The sequence below is a fragment of the Mesoplodon bidens genome, assembly GCF_964165515.1.
Source record: "Mesoplodon bidens genome assembly, chromosome: 14".
Taxonomy (NCBI): Eukaryota; Metazoa; Chordata; class Mammalia; order Artiodactyla; family Ziphiidae; genus Mesoplodon; species Mesoplodon bidens.
This window is the reverse complement of record NC_138170.1, coordinates 69,631,716-69,649,617: the sequence shown is the minus strand read 5'-3', so window position 1 is coordinate 69,649,617 and position 17,902 is coordinate 69,631,716. Positions and strand designations below refer to the sequence as shown.

The window sequence follows — 17,902 nt, the reverse complement described above, 5'->3', positions numbered from 1 at the left end:
GAACGGGAGAGACGCTGCTGAGGGTGCCGGACAGCTCTGGGTGGCCACCTCTGGCTGTCCCCTGACCTCTCTTGCTCCCTTCCACGGCCATCCCCTCAATTGATGTGCAACAGTTAGCCAGACCCTCTTGATACCCTGTTCTGCTTTAAAATTTCCAGGAATTCCTCTGGTTTTGGAGGCAGTGTGGGTGAAGAAAAGAGCGCTCTGGGTCTCAGATTGCAGCTCTGAGGAATGGAGGACTGGAGACCCAGACCAGTTTAGAAATCAACGGCATTACAGAGCCTCCAGATACTCTGAACTGGTGTGTGTGTGTGTGTGTGTGTGTGTGTGTGTGTGTGTGTATGAGAGAGAGACAGACAGACAGACAGAGACAGAGAGAAAGAGAGAGAGGATCCCCATGGATCTAAGTTCATCGGAAATCAGGCTCTGGCAGCTATTTAGGGCCAGCAAAAGAGCTGAAGCTATGCTCAGCTCCCACCCCCATGGCCAGGTAGGGGCTCAGGTGGCACCTGACGGGTGAGTGTCGGAAGAAAAGCACATTCCCGATTTAACCCATCGCCAAGGCCCCTCAGCTGCCTCACTCTGCAAGCAAGCGCTATGAGTCACAAAGTTTGAGGCACAGGAAGCTGAGAGCGTAGTACGAAGGCTCAGCAGTCAGTGGGCCTCAGTATTTAGAGAGACACTCAGGCTTTTAATCAGCCTCCTTTCCTGCCCCATTGGTCACACATGTGCATTTCCGAACCAGGTTGGAACATCAGCAGGTCCCTTCAGCAAGTATCTCTTGGATGGGCCAAGGCTGGGGAGTGGGGTGGGAGGGGATTGACTTCAGAGCGTGTGCTGCTGGCCAATGGGGAGTCTGCAGGAAGGTAGCAAGGCGGTTGTGTTTTATAAGCTAGGAGGTTGTGAGGTTCCCAGGAGAGCTATATTTTCTTACTCTCTGTTTTTCCCCCATTCTTTTCTGCAGAGTGAGCAGCCTAAAGCTGCAGATCACTTGATAAAAGCATGTGACTGCAGGGGCACCTGCAGTGGGGAAGGAGTTAGGACAAGGCCCATCAGAATGGGTAAGAATTAGGAACCTTAGTTCTGCTGGGTCACCTCGAGGCATTTTGTCCGAGACAGTTTGACAACTGATCCCAGGATACCTGAGCGTTGGGAGTCCCAGTCTGCCTCTGTTGTGTGAAGCAAGTCAAGGAAGAGTTGGATGGTACAGAAAGGTGAACCGGGAGGCTGGCATATCTGCGTGCTATTTTTGGATACACCACAGATTTTCAGTTCTGTTTTATAATATGTTCTTATTCCTCCAGATGCAAACAGAGATGGTACTTACCCCTGAATCATGCATAGAAAGATTGTAATGAAGGAATCCTCTGCATACTTGCCTGCAGCAAAGTCATGCCAGTGCTGGTTGGGAGATGATTACTGAATCTCGCTTAGTGCAGAGCCTTGTCTTAGGAGGTGTGAGAGGTGCCCACTCTCCAAGGGGAGGGCTCGTTGGCCTGGATTTTAGTATTTTCTTGACTTTCATGAAAAGAAAGGGTCCATGTCATACTTAAAATCATTCTCTCCTCAGCGACAATCAAGTGATGAAAAAAGATGTGAATAGGGAGGTTGGGAAGGCATAGAATTTTAGACTTCTTATATTTGGTTCTTATTTTCTGAGTGATTTATCCAAGGTGACACAGCTTCCCAGCTCAGTGCCCCTCCCCCTCCCCTGATGCCCTGGGTAAATGCTCACTGGGAAAATGCCACCAGGGATTTTATTAACTGATGGGCAGTGAGGCCCCTGTGTGGAGCCAACAGTCACCTAAGAGCTTTAGGTAAAGGTGTCCCTTGACCATCCATCCTGGTTACTGGATCCATTATCAGTGTGCATAATCTCACTCCCGTTGCTGCCTCTCAGCTGCGTGGTGATGCTGGACAGATCTACATCTCCCCTCTCGTCTCCTCCTCACCTTACCTCTGCCCCCGACAACTCAGTCTCCCTGTGTCCTCAGTTTCCCCCATCTTCTTCTTTCTATCTATGGGAGAATAAGGGCCCCTTGTCTTTGCTAGAGGACACGGTGCCATCTGGGACAGAAAGAATCCTAGACATGGGGCCGGCCCATCGCAACCCAGAGTCAGTTCATGTTTGTTTCATCTTAGACAGTGGGTTTGTCTCTCAGAATGATATCTCTGTATAAAACGGCGAGAGGCCCATCCACCTCCCAGGTCTGTGTGAGCCTCAGAGCTGGACCCTGGATTTGACAGTGCATTATAAGAGGTTCTACACTCACAGGACAAATTGCTCAAGAGCCTGTGCCCTCCAGGTCCTCCTGGGCCTTTGCCCTTCTCTTTCCCGCTCTGCTGGCTCCTAAAGATGCCTGTTGGCATAACCTCCCACCCCAGCTTAACGCACAAGTCACCTCGACCTAGCTGGCCACTCAAGCCACTGAACTCTCCTTCCCTTCCCCAAACTCACGCCAGCTGCTCCTCACGCTCACTCATTCCTAAAGCCCAGCCACTTTCTGGAAGTGGCTCTCTGAAAGGACACAGGTGACCCCCCCACACTCTTTTTCTACCCATGAACACAGACTGACAAGGGATCTGGGAAACTATAAAAGCCCTTTGTCCTCGGGTAGGGAGATTGTGAGCAAATTCTCTGCAAAAAGTGGATTCCCAGTAGGGTTTTTGTGTGTGTGTTAGAATTACATAATTAAAAGTTTCCCTCTCCTTCTCCCCTGGGCTGGAGCCACGGTGGTCGCACCTAGGAGCGTCCCACTTACGCACCAAGGCGGGGCCGAGCTCTCCAAGAAACACTGCCCTCCGGAATCAGGGCAGCAGGCCGTGAAGACGATTGGGAAGCATTTCCCCAGAGCCACCGTCTGTGTAGCCCAATCTCCCTTAAACAAAAGCTGCACTAACGAACCCCTCGTCACCTCTAGGTTGTGCCTCATGCCCAACATAGGCCTTTCTTCATGCTTTGTGATTCAGAAAGCCGACTGTAGGGAAAACAGCAACAGCGCACAAATTTCTGTAAATGTGCGTTACAGAGCACATGTGTGTGTGACTTGTGGGTGGCGGGGAGAAGTGCAGGGTGGAGCCGACTCCACGTGAGGCACAAAGGCTCACCTTGGCAGACAGCTCCACAGATCCTGCTTCTCCTCATCGCAGGAGACACACACACACACACACTCCAACCTCATCCCCCCAATCCTGAGGCAGTCCTACGGTGCAGCGTGTGGCTTGTTCAGGTGGGAGCTGTCCCCCCGCCCCCTCCCTTCTCCTCCTGACTCCTTTATTCCCCGTAGGGGGGCGGGGGGTGGAGTGAGAAGAGCCTGTTTTCTCTCTTGCTGCTCACAGCTCAGTGATCTCAAACGGTTGCAGTTTCCTTATCGCACATAAATAAAAACAAAAAGTTAATATCACCTTATGGAAAATCTGGAAAACGGAGGAGGGGAAAAAAAACCATCCACAATTCTACCCACTAGAACCACCCTTTCATACTGTTATATAAATTGCCCCTAAGATTTTGTGCTCACCTGCTTTTGCCCTTTCTTTTCTCTTTCCTGCCTTGCTCCTCGCGTGCTACCCTGGTTGTGATGGTGGCTCTGCCCCTCAGGTAACCTCGGACCTGACTTTCTGAGCCGGTTTCCTGGCTCTACAGGATGACAATGCCCACCTCCTGCAGGGATTAATCAGGATAAGAGAGCTGCCCGCACTTTCTCCTTCCCTTTCTTCAACTTTCTCTCTTCTCTCCATTTCTTATTTTTAAAAAGGGGCAAAAAAAAAAATTAAGCTTATGTCTCATAAGCTTAATAACAGTGCTTGTGATACTGTTTCTGGTATAAACAAAAGAAAAATCTACTTTGAAAAGCATCTTTTGGGAATTCCCTGGTGGTCCAGTGGTTTGGACTCTACGCTTCTACTGCAGGGGGCCTGGGTTTGATCCCTGGTTGGGGAACTAAGATCCCACACAAGCCAAGGTGTGTGGCCAAAAAAAAAGCATCTTTTTTTTTCCCCCCTGGTAGTCATCCAATCCTTCTAGAAAATCTGGAAAATGCCATAAACAATAAACAAGTATAACTGCTTTTACTGTTTTGATATCTTTCCTTCCATGCATTTGTTTATGTGGTTAGAATTATTCATTTCCCATAATTTGGTATTCTATTTTTTTCTACTTAACATTAGAATATAAGCATTCCCCCACCCCCAAGTTAACACGAAGTCACTGGCTGCCATTTTTAATGCCATTTTAATGCTATGTGACAGTCCACTGAATGGACATATAATTTCCTTATTGTACATTTAAGTTGTTCATAAAGATTCAGTGTATAACCCTGGGAAGAGTAGCTGGTGCACAGAGCTTTCTCTGAACCTTGGAGTATCTCCCTAGCCCTCCAAATGGGTTGATCAAGGTATATAAACATTTTAAAGGTTTGTTACATATTGTCAAATTGTTTTCAATTTGTATCGATTACACCAGCAGTTATAAGAGTACCTATCTCCTTGCACTCTCAAAAGCATTAAAGGTTGAGATTTTTTCCGAGTCTTCCTAATTTGATAAGAAACATTATATAATTTTAATTTGTATTCTTTATTACTAGTGAAGTTAAACACTTCCTATATTTTCTAATCTTTTGCATTTTAGTGAATTGTCATGTGAGTATGATTAGTTTATTTATTGAGGACTTAACCATTGGCCTCTCATTTGCTTTATGCTTTGTATTTTGAAGGGAAATAGACATAAACTATCAAGTATTTGTGGAGTGTCAACTATATATGATACTACACAGGGCATCGTGAGGGATAAAAAATGTATAAAAGTTCCTTCCATCAAGAAGTTTCCAGTTTCAGTGCGCAAACGAGTTGTAAAACCTGCAAAAAATTAAATGATACAGAGACAGTTTCAGTAAAATTACACAGTTTCGCAAGGTGGAATGGAGCTACTCTTCAGATGGTTAGCCAGCAATATTTGGACGTGGAAGAGCCCACTGGGAGGTGGAGCCATTAGGAGGACTTTGCAGGACAGCAGGCATTTGTGTGACGTTCAGAGGGCTGGGGGGTAGGGGTCCGGGGAGCATGCTGGGAGACACACCTGGGTAAGTGCACAGAGGTGGGGAAAGAAAAGCCATGTCCAGGGATAGTTAGGGAAATTACCAGGGATTGGGCAGTTTAGATGATGAATTATGTGCTGGAGAAGGAGATTTTGTCGGAGCCGGTGAAGAGTTGAAAACTGTCAAATGGCTGATTTGCTCAGTTAATGTTTTAAAGAAATGAAACTGGGGTCACTGTGCAGAATGGGTGGGGGGATGATGGGAAATGAAGGAAAGAGGAGGAGATAGATGCTGAAGATGCAGGCAGTAGCCTAAGGAGTGAGAAAGCTTTGCACCAGTTACAATTGTGCATATGCGGTGGAAGATGTTTGCCCCTTAAAAAAAAAAAAAAAAAAAAGCAGTAGGACTGGGTGGGGATGAGGTGAACTGAAACTTTAAAAAAATTCCCATGGTACATAAAATGTGGGTTATATAAGTAGATATAAAAAATAGTTTATTGTGAAATAGGTGCTAAATTACCTAGAGCAGTAAATTTATTATAATCTAATTCTAAAGAGGATTTGGAGCATATATTTTACGCACACACACACACCTGTGCTACAATAAATAAAGAGATCAATGCAAAGAAAATCTAAGAGTAAAACAGAAAAAAAAAAAGCCAAAAATAAAGTTGTATCAAGGAAAAAGCACCTACCAACCAGCCCTGTTGCGAAATTCAGTTTTGAGCTTCCTGTAGGCCAAAAAAAGAGGAGAAAAGTCATTTGTGAAACTCATAGCATCTTTAAAACTTTTTAAAAAATGCAATTGCCTGGGACAAATACAGTTTTTTGAGATGCTAAGATCTGAAAGAAATTCCTCCCTGAGTTCCTCCTTAAAAAGGAGATATTTCAAAAATATTGGCCTAAACTAGATTTTTCTTTTGAAAATATAGTTCCCTTAATCAGCTCTATCCCAGTTTGTAGAGTATGAAGACTGGTCCAAATACACGTTTGTGGATTCTGATTCCTCCCTGAAACTGCCACGGTCTCTGCCTTTGGCTTCCTTCCTGGTTTGGATGAGCCAGGACCTGCCGAGGCTCCTGCCCCGCTTCGCAGCTGTGGATGTTATTTTCTCCTTCCATGGATGAATGGGAGTCTTTTGAGAGTATGCTCCCTGGAGAAGCTGTTCCTGTCTCCACAATCCAGGGAGGCCTGTCTGTCCCTGTCGTTCACAAGCCTTATTTTAATTCACTGCACAGCCATTGACCACAATCTAATATTCCTCCTCTCTGTGTTCCCCACTGCATCTTTAGGACACAGAACACTGCCTGGTATGGAGTAGGTGCTCAAAAAGCTACTCATTCATCCTTGTTGAATGGGTGAATCCTGAGCTAGATGTCTTTTCTGAAATTTACCTCTTTATAACTTCTGACCCTCTCTGTGTTTCAGCCTTAACTGTTTTGAATAACAGAACAATTACGCTTGCTTTGGCTTCCATTCATTGGGCACCACTATGTGCCAAGCAGCGTTCTAAGCACTTTTTAGGTATTTACTGATTTAATCCTCCCCAAATTCTAGGGGTTGGTAATTATTATTCTCACTTTAGAAATGAGAAAACTGAGGAGCTAAGGGTTTTAGTGACCCACCCGTGGCTACACGCTTATGTGATTGGGCTGGGATTTGAACCTCAGCATTCCAGCTCCACAGTGCAGACTCACCCCCGTCCTACAATGCTGTCCCTAGAATATTCTGAATATTTCAGAGAATACGGGTCTTTCCTTTGCAGAGCTCACTGCACCACAGAGACTGGCACATGTTAATCTGGGGAGAGAGGAGAGTGTGCGCATCAGGGATGAACTGCTGAGGGGGACGTGCCTTCTCGTTGGTCCCAGGCCCGTCAGCAGGGAAGCAGGGAGCTCACTTCAGGTTGGAGCCTCTGCCTCTTGGCAGCCTCCCCGCCTCCTTTATCATCGTTTTGCTTTGTCAGAGAGAGAAATGGCCCAGGAAGAGTCTGGGGGACCTAGATGAGAAAAGGTAAGTAAGAGAGGATTCAGGAGAGTAGGTTGGTGAGGGCGGAAGACAACGCAAGCGCCAGTGATGGCATGAAACACAAGGGAGCTTGGGCGTGCATCTCAGAGAGAGAGACTGGCAGGCAGGCGGATGGGGCTGTCATTCAACCAGCACTGAGTCACACACATGCCTTGTGGGCAGCGTTCTTAACAACGTGATCCGTGGTCAGTGCTTGGCCTGGAGGACCCAGAAGGACCCCAGAGACTGAGACCTTCATTCACAGGAGGAGCTTCTGTTTTTCTGATAGTCTGTCTCTGAATTAAAACTCCTTCCCTACATCTTCAGGTCCAGCCAGCCTAGAAGCAGTGATTGCTGCCTCTGAGAGGTGGGGTTAGGACTGGGCTGTGTGTTAGAGAGGGACGGTGGTCCAAGTCCCCAGTGGCCACCTTCTAGCCATAGGACCCTGGACAGTTATTTCCTCTCTCTCTGAGCCCATTCCCTCCCCTATAAAATGGGGATAGTTTGCTTTGTAATGAGAAAATGTCCCCATACATGTATTTATGTTATAGAACATCATACCTATGAAAGGGGATATTATCATCATCTGAGCAATTCTTGTGGACGCTGCTGGGGCAAGGCCATGCCCTCTCCAGAAACTGTGACAGTCCCTGCTTACAAGGATGAGTATGTCATATTTAGACTGTATTCGTTCAAATCCTTAGACAGAAGGGTCTGATAATAAGAATGTCAAACCAGAGAGCTGCTGCAGGATTGGCAAGCTGGGCCCCTGCCTCTGGGAAGCCTACCTGCCAGATGGGGACCCTGAACAGGGACAACCATAACACTGATCCCGTCGAGCACTTTCTTGTCTCGAGGACCATGCACAGATTGGTGGTCCATGACTGTGTCCTTCTCATCCCTGTACCAGAAAGATGAGAAAATCTCTTAGACCACAAAGAGGACAGGTGTGACATCTTCATCTAAGTCCTTAGACTACGCTAAATTCTTATGCATTACTAAAATGTAGCGATGTTTATTCTGTGTCATTCTGTTCATTACCTCCACTCAGAACAACCCTTTGGTGGTGGATGTCATTACACCTATGGTTGAGCTGGGGACACAGAGATTCAGAAGACCAATAATTTGCCCAAGATCATGCAGCTGGTTGAAGTTCATCCTCCATTGTCTCGTAAGCAAGTGTTCACAGAACTGCATGTGAGATTAAAACACTGCTTTTATACCTGATGGCAATTACATGTGCCTTATGCCAAATGGCAGATTTCACCACAAGAGAATTCCAAACTGAATATTTTAGTAGATTTTACATAGTTTAGTTGTGGCTTTACGTCTAGGAATATGGGTGCCTGATGAGGACTTTGAAGCTCAGTGCCCTAATGCACATTCTGTAGTTTGCCTATAAATCTGAGAATTAGGATTCCTGGGCTCAAGTGCTAACTTTCTCATTACCCTACAGAAGAACCCAGATAAATTCAAGCATCTGGGAACCAGGGGTCTTAGATTCTTAGCCTGGCAGGGCTCCAAGCTTCATCATAACTATTCAGAACAATTTCTCTCCATGTCCCAACTTTCTTTTCAGGTGAGTAATACGTGAAATAACATTTATAACTCATAAGTCCTAAGTTACAAGAACATTTATAAAGACCTTGGGTGAAGATCTCTTAGAAAGGCACTGCTTGTAATAAAGCGATGCATTCCCACACCTCCTAGCTTCTTACCACTTGTGCAGGAGGTATGTTCCTAGAGCTGAGTCATACAGGATGGATGCTGAAAAAACCCAGAGCTGTGCAGCCTTCACCAAGCCTTCTTTGTGTCCCCACTGTATCTTATACTTGGCTGTTATTTTTTTCATGTATTTGTCAAACTGAATGTCATTTATTTCTTTACACACTAGATCTGTGAACCTCTTGAGGACACAACCTCTACCTTAATCTTCATTTTTCCTAGCATCTAGGGGAGATCTTTGGTATGTAGTAAGACCTCCGATATTTGCATTGAACTATAACATAATTTTATGTGTCATTCATTCAACCATATGTACATACCTAGCAGCCCAAGTTTCCAAGGTACCAGTGATGGTGGGCTGGGGAATCTCTCTAAGGACAGAGAGAATCCTGTAGTGACAATAATATTTTACTATCTTACTGTGCCTTCCCGCATCAATCATAATTTTGTATAGCATAAAGAATATGCCAGAATATAACCATTTGCCTTTTCCTCCAGACTTTAATGGTGTTAATCATGAGAAATAGCCACTTGGCCTACTGATGAGATGGCTAGGGCAGTTAGAGAGTCATTCTTACATATTTCTTTCTTGGTTTGTAGAGCTCGGAATAAATGTTACAATCATTTTCTTCAGAAAGGAAGGTTACTTAGTGGCATAATTATGGGTAAATCTTTATTTTGATTTCCATTCATATTGTTTGTGCAGTATTCTTTCACAAAACAAGAAAGATGAAAAGGCCTTTTGAGGCAAAGGCCATGAAATGTCTGTTTCTCGAAGCACTTGGCCAGAATGTTCCTGGCTAAAGCACTCTGCACCCTTGTGCACCTTTGGTCTCAGGGCTAGGGTTCGGGGGCACCTGGAATAGCAGGTGTGCTGACTTTGGCTGAGGTTCCTATACAGGTAGAGTAGAAAAGGGAAACAATACCAGGGTCGTCCCATTGTTTCCCTCAAACCCCTGATAGGGGCATGGTCCTTGTAGCAGGCCTGGGCCCAGGGGCTGCTAAATAGAGTAAACATGTCTGACTGTCTGACTATCTTGAGAAATTTCACCCCAAAGATATTCCCCAGCACTGCTAGGAATGTCCTTTTCTCCCCCAGACAACACTGTTGGAGCAGAACAGGGCTGAGTGTTCCGGAGAGGAGTGGGTGGTACTGGACATCATACAAGGACTCCCTTCTGTTTTCTCAAGGACATTCATTTCTGCTCTGGGAGGGAGCGTTGGCCGTCAGGGTGATTCAGGCTCTGTTGCTGTGTGAATCCGGGCAAGATTCTCAACCTCCCTCAGATTTAGGTTCACCATCTGTAACTTGGGAGAGCCAGACTGGATGGTCTTGAAGGGTTTCCCAGTTCTTACGTCTGCACCTGGGTTGGGGTGACTGGTGTGTCCTGTGGGTGAGACAGCGGGGACTGTGGGTACATCCACAGCAGGAGATCCAAGTGGTAATGTAGGCACTGGGGTCTTGGGTTCTTTATGTAACCTGGCCAAGCATCCGTTTCCTCACTGATAAGACCACTGATAATGATCCCTTTGTTAATTCAAACACTGTCTGTCCTGGGGTCCTGTTGAATGAAATGATGCTCCTGACAAGTATGCTGGGGTAGGCATGGATAAGAGGTGTGTGCCTTCTAAGTGCTGGCTGCTATGATTCTTGCCCTACGTACATTCACATTTCACAAAAATCCTGTGTGGTAAGTGTTCTTTTCCCCTCTCCAATTTTCATATAAAGATAATAAAGTTCAGAGAAATTAAATGCCTTGTCCAAGGTCATCCAGCTCACTGAGTGGCATAACGAAGAAAAGAACGAGGTCTGGTTTGTTTGCCAACCCTGTTTTCTCTTCTAGTCCAAATGGACTCATTGAAAATGCCATTATTAATTGGACCACATCAAAATTTAAAACTTTGGTGCATCAAAGGACACTATCAACAGAGTGAAAAGGCAACCCACAGGATGGCAACCTAGAGAATATTTGCAAATCATGCATCTGATAAGGGATTTCCATCCAGAATATATAAAGAATGCCTACAACTCAACAACAGAATAACAACTTGGTTAAAAATGGGAAGAGGACTTGAATAGACATTTCTTCATAGACAATATACAAATGGCCAACAAATACATGAAAAGATGCTCAATATCACTAATTATTAGGGAAATGCAAATCAAAACCACAGTGAGATACTACTTCACACTGATTAGGATGGCTATGATCAAAAAGACAGGAAATAGGGGCTTCCCTGGTGGTGCAGTGGTTGAGGGTCCACCTGCTGATGCAGGGGACACGGGTTCGTGCACCGGTCCGGGAAGATCCCACATGCCACGGAGCGGCTGGGCCCGTGAGCCATGGCCGCTGGGCCTGCGCGTCCGGAGGCTGTGCTCCGCAATGGGAGAGGCCACAGCGGTGAGAGGGCTGCGTACCACACACACACACACACAAAAAAAAAAAAAACAGGAAATAACAAATGTTGACAAGGGTGTGGAGAAATTGGAATCCTTGTGCACTGCCGGTGGGAATGGAAAATGTTATGGCAGTTTTTCAAAAAATTAAAAACAGAACTACCGTATTATCCAATAATTCTGTCTCTAGATATATACCAAAAGAAGTGGAAACGGCCTCAAAAAGATATTTGTACACCCATGCTCATAGCAGCATTATGCAAAATAACCCAAAGTGGAAGCCACCTAATTATATCTTGACAGATGAATGGATAAACAAAATGTGGTATATACATGCAGTAGAATATTATGCAGCCTTAAAAAGGAAGGAAATCCTGACACATGCCACAAAATGGATAAGCCCTGAGGATGTTATGCTAAGTGAAATAAGCTAGTCACAAAACAACAGACCCTGTATGATTTCACTTATATGAGGTACCTAGAGTTGTCAACTTCATAGAATAGAGGTCAGCAGGGGCTGAGGGGATGGGTATGGAGAGTTGTTTAATGGGTACAGAGTTTTGCAAGATAAAAAGAGTTCTGGAGCATAAATAAGGCTAGGCTGATGACCTAACATTAGTCACCTTGTTGTTTGGGGTGTATATAAAAGGAGACCCAGAAACTGACACCATCATAATCTTGGGATCTTTAGAAAACTCCTCCAACTTAAATTAAGAATATTATTAAAGTGCCATCTTTCAAAGAAAGAAAATTTGAATAATATCAAGGGCATGTCTGTGACTGCATTTTTGTGAAAGTGGCTGGAGGAATGATTATCAAATTTGGAGGTTCTGTTACAAATGGTCTGGTTTAATGGCAAATGCATTATTCACCTTGTGGGGGAAGATGCATCTCAAGGAGCTAGCCACTGTCCTGAGCAGTGAAAGTGAGGTACCAGGAGAGGTCATGTGACTGCCAGTGGAAAAAAGAGTGCCAGACACATTCCTCTGAAGAAAACAAGCAGTGAATTCAGATGTCGGCCCCAAATGAACCACAAGAGTTGGCGCTTGAAATTGCAGGTTGATTTTTGGTGAAGCTGCCTCTCACAACAGGCAACTCTAAGTGGCCTGCTCTGAGGTCAGCAGCAGCAAGCTTTATTTATTTATTAAAAAAAAGCTAATGCCACACTAGAAAGCCAGCCTGTCATCAATGCATGTATACTAGCCCTGAAAGAAACCATCTAGAATACTAACAGTGGTTATTTCTGGGTGATAGGATCCCAGATGATTTTTAAACTTTCTTTCCAAAACTATTTGGGGGCTTCCCTGGTGGCACAGTGGTTAAGAATCCGCCTGCCAATGCAGGGGACACGGGTTCGAGCCCTGGTCCAGGAAGATCCCACATGCCACGGAGCAACTAAGCCCGTGCGCCACAACTACTGAGCCTGCGTACCCCAACTACTGAAGCCTGAGCGTACCTAGGGCCCCTGCTCCGCCACCACAGTGGGAAGCCTGCGCACCACAAAGAAGAGTAGGCCTTCTCGCCACAACTAGAGAAAGCCCGGGCATGGTAACGAAGACCAAACGCAGCCAAAAATAAATAAATCAATTAACTAATTAGTTAAAACCACATTGTAAGTCAACTATACTCCAATAAAAATTAAAAAAAAATTTTTTTTAAACACAAACAAACAAACAATTTGGTATTTTTTACGTGTTGTGTAGTGAGCTTGTGTTTTTTTGGGGGGGGTACGCGGGCCTCTCACTGTTGTGGCCTCTCCCGTTGTGGAGCACAGGCTCCGGACGCGCAGGCACAGCGGCCATGGCTCACGGGCCCAGCCGCTCCGCAGCATGTGGGATCTTCCTGGACCGGGGCACGAAGCCGCGTCCCCTGCATCGGCAGGCGGACTCTCAACCACTGCGCCACCAGGGAAGCCCATGAGCATGTGTTTTAATGGCAGAACATAAATATAATCCAAAGTGTTTTTCACCATCAAAGGCCTGTGGATGGTTATCTAACATCTTCTAATTATGTTTTAGGTATGATTAGGCAAGAATACATGCAAAAACAGATCAATGATGATGGAAGTTAGAAATCAGATAGTGGTTGGGTGAGGGGCTTGACTGGAAAGGGGAACTCTCTGGGGACATCCCAAATGTTCTCTCTCTTGTTTGGGTGGTGGTCACACACATGTATAAGCAGTTGTCGAAACTCAAGGCACTGAACTGGTAAGATCTGTGCATCTACTGCATGTTAATTATATTGCAATAAGACAGCAGGAAACCCAGGAAAAGAAAACATGCATGCAAACAATCGCAGGTCTGTTTTGCATTGCTGGCAGCTGGTGTGCCAGATGACAGCCAGGGATCTGTGCCAGCCAGCACCGGGCTGTCACCCGAAGCCCAGCAAGGTCCCCAGCACCCCAGGAAAAGTGCTCATTGAGAGCTGCTGGTCGGGGCGCATGCTGCTAGAAAAACTTGTGCTGAGCAGAGAGCGGAAGAAGCTGACCCAGGAAGTCCAGGCCGGCGTTGGCAGCTGGGAGGTTGATGGTGCTGGCAGGGCAGGGGGCAGAGGGCCCGTAAGGAGGGCCATCTGGTTTGAGGCCTTTGGAGCACTGCCATGGGCACTGCTGACTCTTGTTGGACCTTAAATGACAGAACAAAGCCTGGCTTGACCAGGCCTGCAGCCCCGTCTCAGCACCAGCACCAGCACGGAGGGTGGCTGAGCAGAGCTGGGTGTGTGTGCAGGATTGATTTTTCCATTTCCTCCTTGGGGCTTCTGTGACCTCGCAGTGATCTCGTTCTCCTAAGAATGCATAGCCTTTAATGGCCTTATTACTCACCTGTTTCTTAATAATGTGCTGGTTTGTGATATCTCTGCACAAAGACCTACATCTCCCTAGCTAAAAATGGATTTTTTTTCCAATGGCACATGGAAGTGAATAAATCTCAGTGTCTCCTTTGCAGCCCCGGGGTTAAGTGTGAAGACGCTATAGTCAGATAGGCCTAGGTTTGAATCCCACTACCCCAAGTAACAGTTGTGTGATTTTGGATAAGTTTCTCAACTGTGGGTACTAAGCCTCATTTTCCTCATCTGTAAAATGGGGACATAGATCCCACCTCAGTGTTGTTGGGAGGATTGAATAAAACAGTGCATTCAAACCTCTTAACAGTTCCTGATGCATAAGGAGAGCTTAATGTTAGCTGATGCTGATGTTAGTAGGAGGGGTTGTAATATGTATCTTACTATCAAGAGATCCTTTTTATTGACAACATAGCAGTAACAGAGCCACCCCTCCAGAGGCTGAAGATCTGATTTGGAGCTCACAATCTCCACTCATCATTCAGAGCTTTTTAAGAAGCTGTCCCTGGCCAGCTGGGTTTCTGCTTTCAGGACCCACTCTGCTTAGCTGCTTTCTCAGACTATCTGCTTTTTGCTTCTTGCAATGTGGGCAGAACCTGCTGGAGGGACTTTCTTCCTTGTGCAGGTATATACTCAGTATGCCCATGCGCACTAGAACTGCCTCATTAAAAATGGGTCTTGGCTGTGCTTGGCCTGATGCTTACTTGGCATTTTTAGTGTGACTCAACCTAGCGCTTGTTTTGCTTTTTTTTTTTTTTTTTTTTTTTTGCCGAATTCTGGTGCTTGCTCCTAATTCTGTTTTGCATTTCAAAAGTGTTGCTTCTGGGGCTTCCCTGGTGGCGCAGTGGTTGAGAGTCCGCCTGCCGATGCAGGGGACACGGGTTCGTGCCCCGGTCTGGGAGGATCCCACATGCCGCGGAGCGGCTGGGCCCATGAGCCATGGCCGCGGAGCCTGCGCGTCCGGAGCCTGTGCTCCTCAATGGGAGAGGCCACAACAGTGAGAGGCCCGCGTAAAGCAAAAAAAAAATAAATAAATAAAAAATAAATAAATAAAAAGAAAAAAAAAAAAAAAAAGTGTTGCTTCTGAAAGTCCCCTCTGGCACCATGGTCACCCTGGTCCTGACTTTATCTTTTAGCAGCTCTGGGCACGTGCCTGTTTTGTGTTCCATCACCACTGCTCATGCTGTGGCAGATTCTCTGATTATATATTTGACCTTTTGAATGATTGATCTTGGAATCTTAGCCTTTATGAGTCTGTGTCTTAAATCTGTTAGTTCATCTGTATATTTAAAGCACTCACACTTACTCTCAATCATTTTGGCTCCATAACAATGAAGCTTCCTCTGGTTTCTATATTTGATACTGTGTGTTCATTTGGAAAGCTAGAGGTGAGTAACCTTGCTTTTTATAGGCTGCCTGGTGACCACAGTAGGAAACTGGACATATTATGGGAATGGGGAAAGCATTCATGGTATAAATCCTGAGTCCTGGTTTCCAGTTCTTAGCTCCAAACTTAAACCAAATCAGCAGTGAAATTTCAAGCACTCTATTGTTTTCATGTGATGGATTCTACTCGCTATGCTGCAAACTCTTTGAGGGCGGGAGTTATCCACTGGAAACCTTACCCCCACAGTTCATGTGTTTTTTTTTTTTTTTTAAATCCTATTCTATTCTATTCTATTTATTTATTTATTTATTTGGCCACACCATGCAGCTTTTGGGATCTTAGTTCCCCGACCAGGGATTGAACCTGGGCCCCAGCAGCGAAAGCACCAAGTACTAACCACTGGACCACCAGGAAATTCCCCTGGTTCATGTGTTCTTAAAAAAAAAAAAAATTGAATGCCTCAATATGCCAAGTGGTAGGTATTCAGATGGATAAATTTCAGATGAATGAATTCCCACAATGAGCTCAGAACACCTTACAGACAGCTATGCACATAGGCATTAACCTCCCACCGCACCCCACCCCACCCTTGATCTCATTTATTAGGATTCCCTGGGTTTTGAAGGCCCACAAATTACTTCCTTCCATATATGTAAACCATACACTGCTTATACTGATGAACAAAGTTTATAAAGTAGAACCAATTAAATTATAAAATGCCAACAATGCTCTGTTAGCAGTAATTCTATCATCAAAGTTACAGAATACCCCCAGGGTCCTAAGGCTACACTGGAAGCAGGAGGTCTCAGGGCCACTTCGGAAGTTCACCCGCGTGGCCTGGCGGCCTGCGCTGCTTCTGACAGTAGAAGCAGCCTGGAGTTTGTCAATTATTCACACCTAGTGAAGGCTGAGCCTGTCAGAGCCATGTGTCCCTGTGACCCATGCAGAGGCAAACCAGGCACTGCCGGTGGTGGTTGTGTCATCTTTAACTCAGTGTTTCATGTAATATTTTCTGAGGCTTCTAAACCAGCAATCACGGAAGCTGAGATTACGCCTCTCCTCCTCAGTAATCATTCTCCACTTGACTCACTCTATTTGAGATTCCAAGGTCATCTCTACGGAGAACCTGTCCAGAAGGTCACCAGTGGAGGCCTGATTACCGAGCCCTTTGCCTTCACCTTCTCAGTTCTTGCTGTTTTTTTCCTCTCCTGACCATTTTCACTTTTTGAAACTCACCTCCCCGCTCAAACTGCCAGGACATGGTGCCCTCCAGGTCCTTGCCTCCCTCTGTGATTGCGGGCGCTGTGCAGGTGCTGTGAGGCCCGGCCATTCCTGTCTCTATTGTCGCCCCTAGAAAGCCCCTCCACTTGCCCCTCAGCTGTCAACCCTGTTTGGTGGCCCTCACATGTAAAGGGAGGGAGAGAGGCCGAGCTTAGCCTGCGTTCCGCCCACCCCATCTCTGAGCTTTACCCCACGTGTCATCCCTTGGCTCTGGGGCCAGTGAGACACTCATCAGAAGCCTCTGCTTCTTCCTGATTTCCCTTTCCATTTATTTCTGCTTCGCCACGGGCTGGAGACTGAATATGCCGCCCCCCCGCCGACCCGGGTCGCACACTCACCCTGTGTGACTTCCCCACGTTTGTCATACCTCCAGCTGGACATTCCTAGTTCAAGGCCTTGTCTTGCTCCTCTGCCAGGGCTGTCACATTCTTTGTGGCCGCCCAGCAACGCCCCATCCATCTATCCACTGGAAGTAGATTCCTTACACATTCTGAGGCACAATCAAAGGTGACGTGGCTGTTAGTATAAAGACAGTTCTCCCCTCTTGGCCTGGCATCCAGGGCATCTCACTACCTGGCCCCTCCCTGACACCCCAGCTGCCCTCACACTGCCCTGGACAGACTGGCCCGCTGACTTCTCTCAGAAGGCTCCCTTGGACTTCACTCCGAGCTTTTGCAGATGCTGTTCCCACTGCCTGGAAAGCCCTCCTCTGTCCTCTTTGTTAGCACATTATCTGTACCTCATTTCCATTGGGAAGCACCTGAACTGAAATGACACCTCCACCCTCTGATGTCCCAGCATGCTGGCTCTCTGACTCAAGTGACACTTGTCATTTAGTTGTGGCTGCTTGAGCCCATGCCCGAGAGGACGGGGACTCATGCATCCTGGTTTTATTATTATTTTTTCTTCATCTACGTCTAATGGACTCGATGCATTTGTGTTGCATGCCTGGTGTGTGCATAAATAAATGAGATGACTGCCAGGTCTTTAATCAGCTCCAGCAAGAACCAAGCTGAGCAAGTACAGAAAACAGTCCCTCTGTGTGTGTGTGTGTGTGTGTGTGTGCGCGTGTTAAACTCTTGGATTCCAAATCTTTGAACAGAAAATTATTCGCATCAGACTTTGTGATGTGTTCCACCCTGAAGAGAAAATGGGAAAAAAATTTAAATTATATCTATTTTAAATTCAGTGAGGAGTACATAAAAACATTTTTGTTGGGGGAGAAAATTCA

General features: G+C 46.0%; 1 protein-coding gene across 1 annotated transcript in view; it reads left to right on the top strand.

Annotated features, from left to right (window-relative positions):
* The window catches only part of EFR3B (EFR3 homolog B), an 89,306-nt gene that overhangs the window by 813 nt on the left and 70,591 nt on the right, over window positions 1–17,902 (top strand). The gene's annotated exons all lie outside the window — the stretch shown is intronic.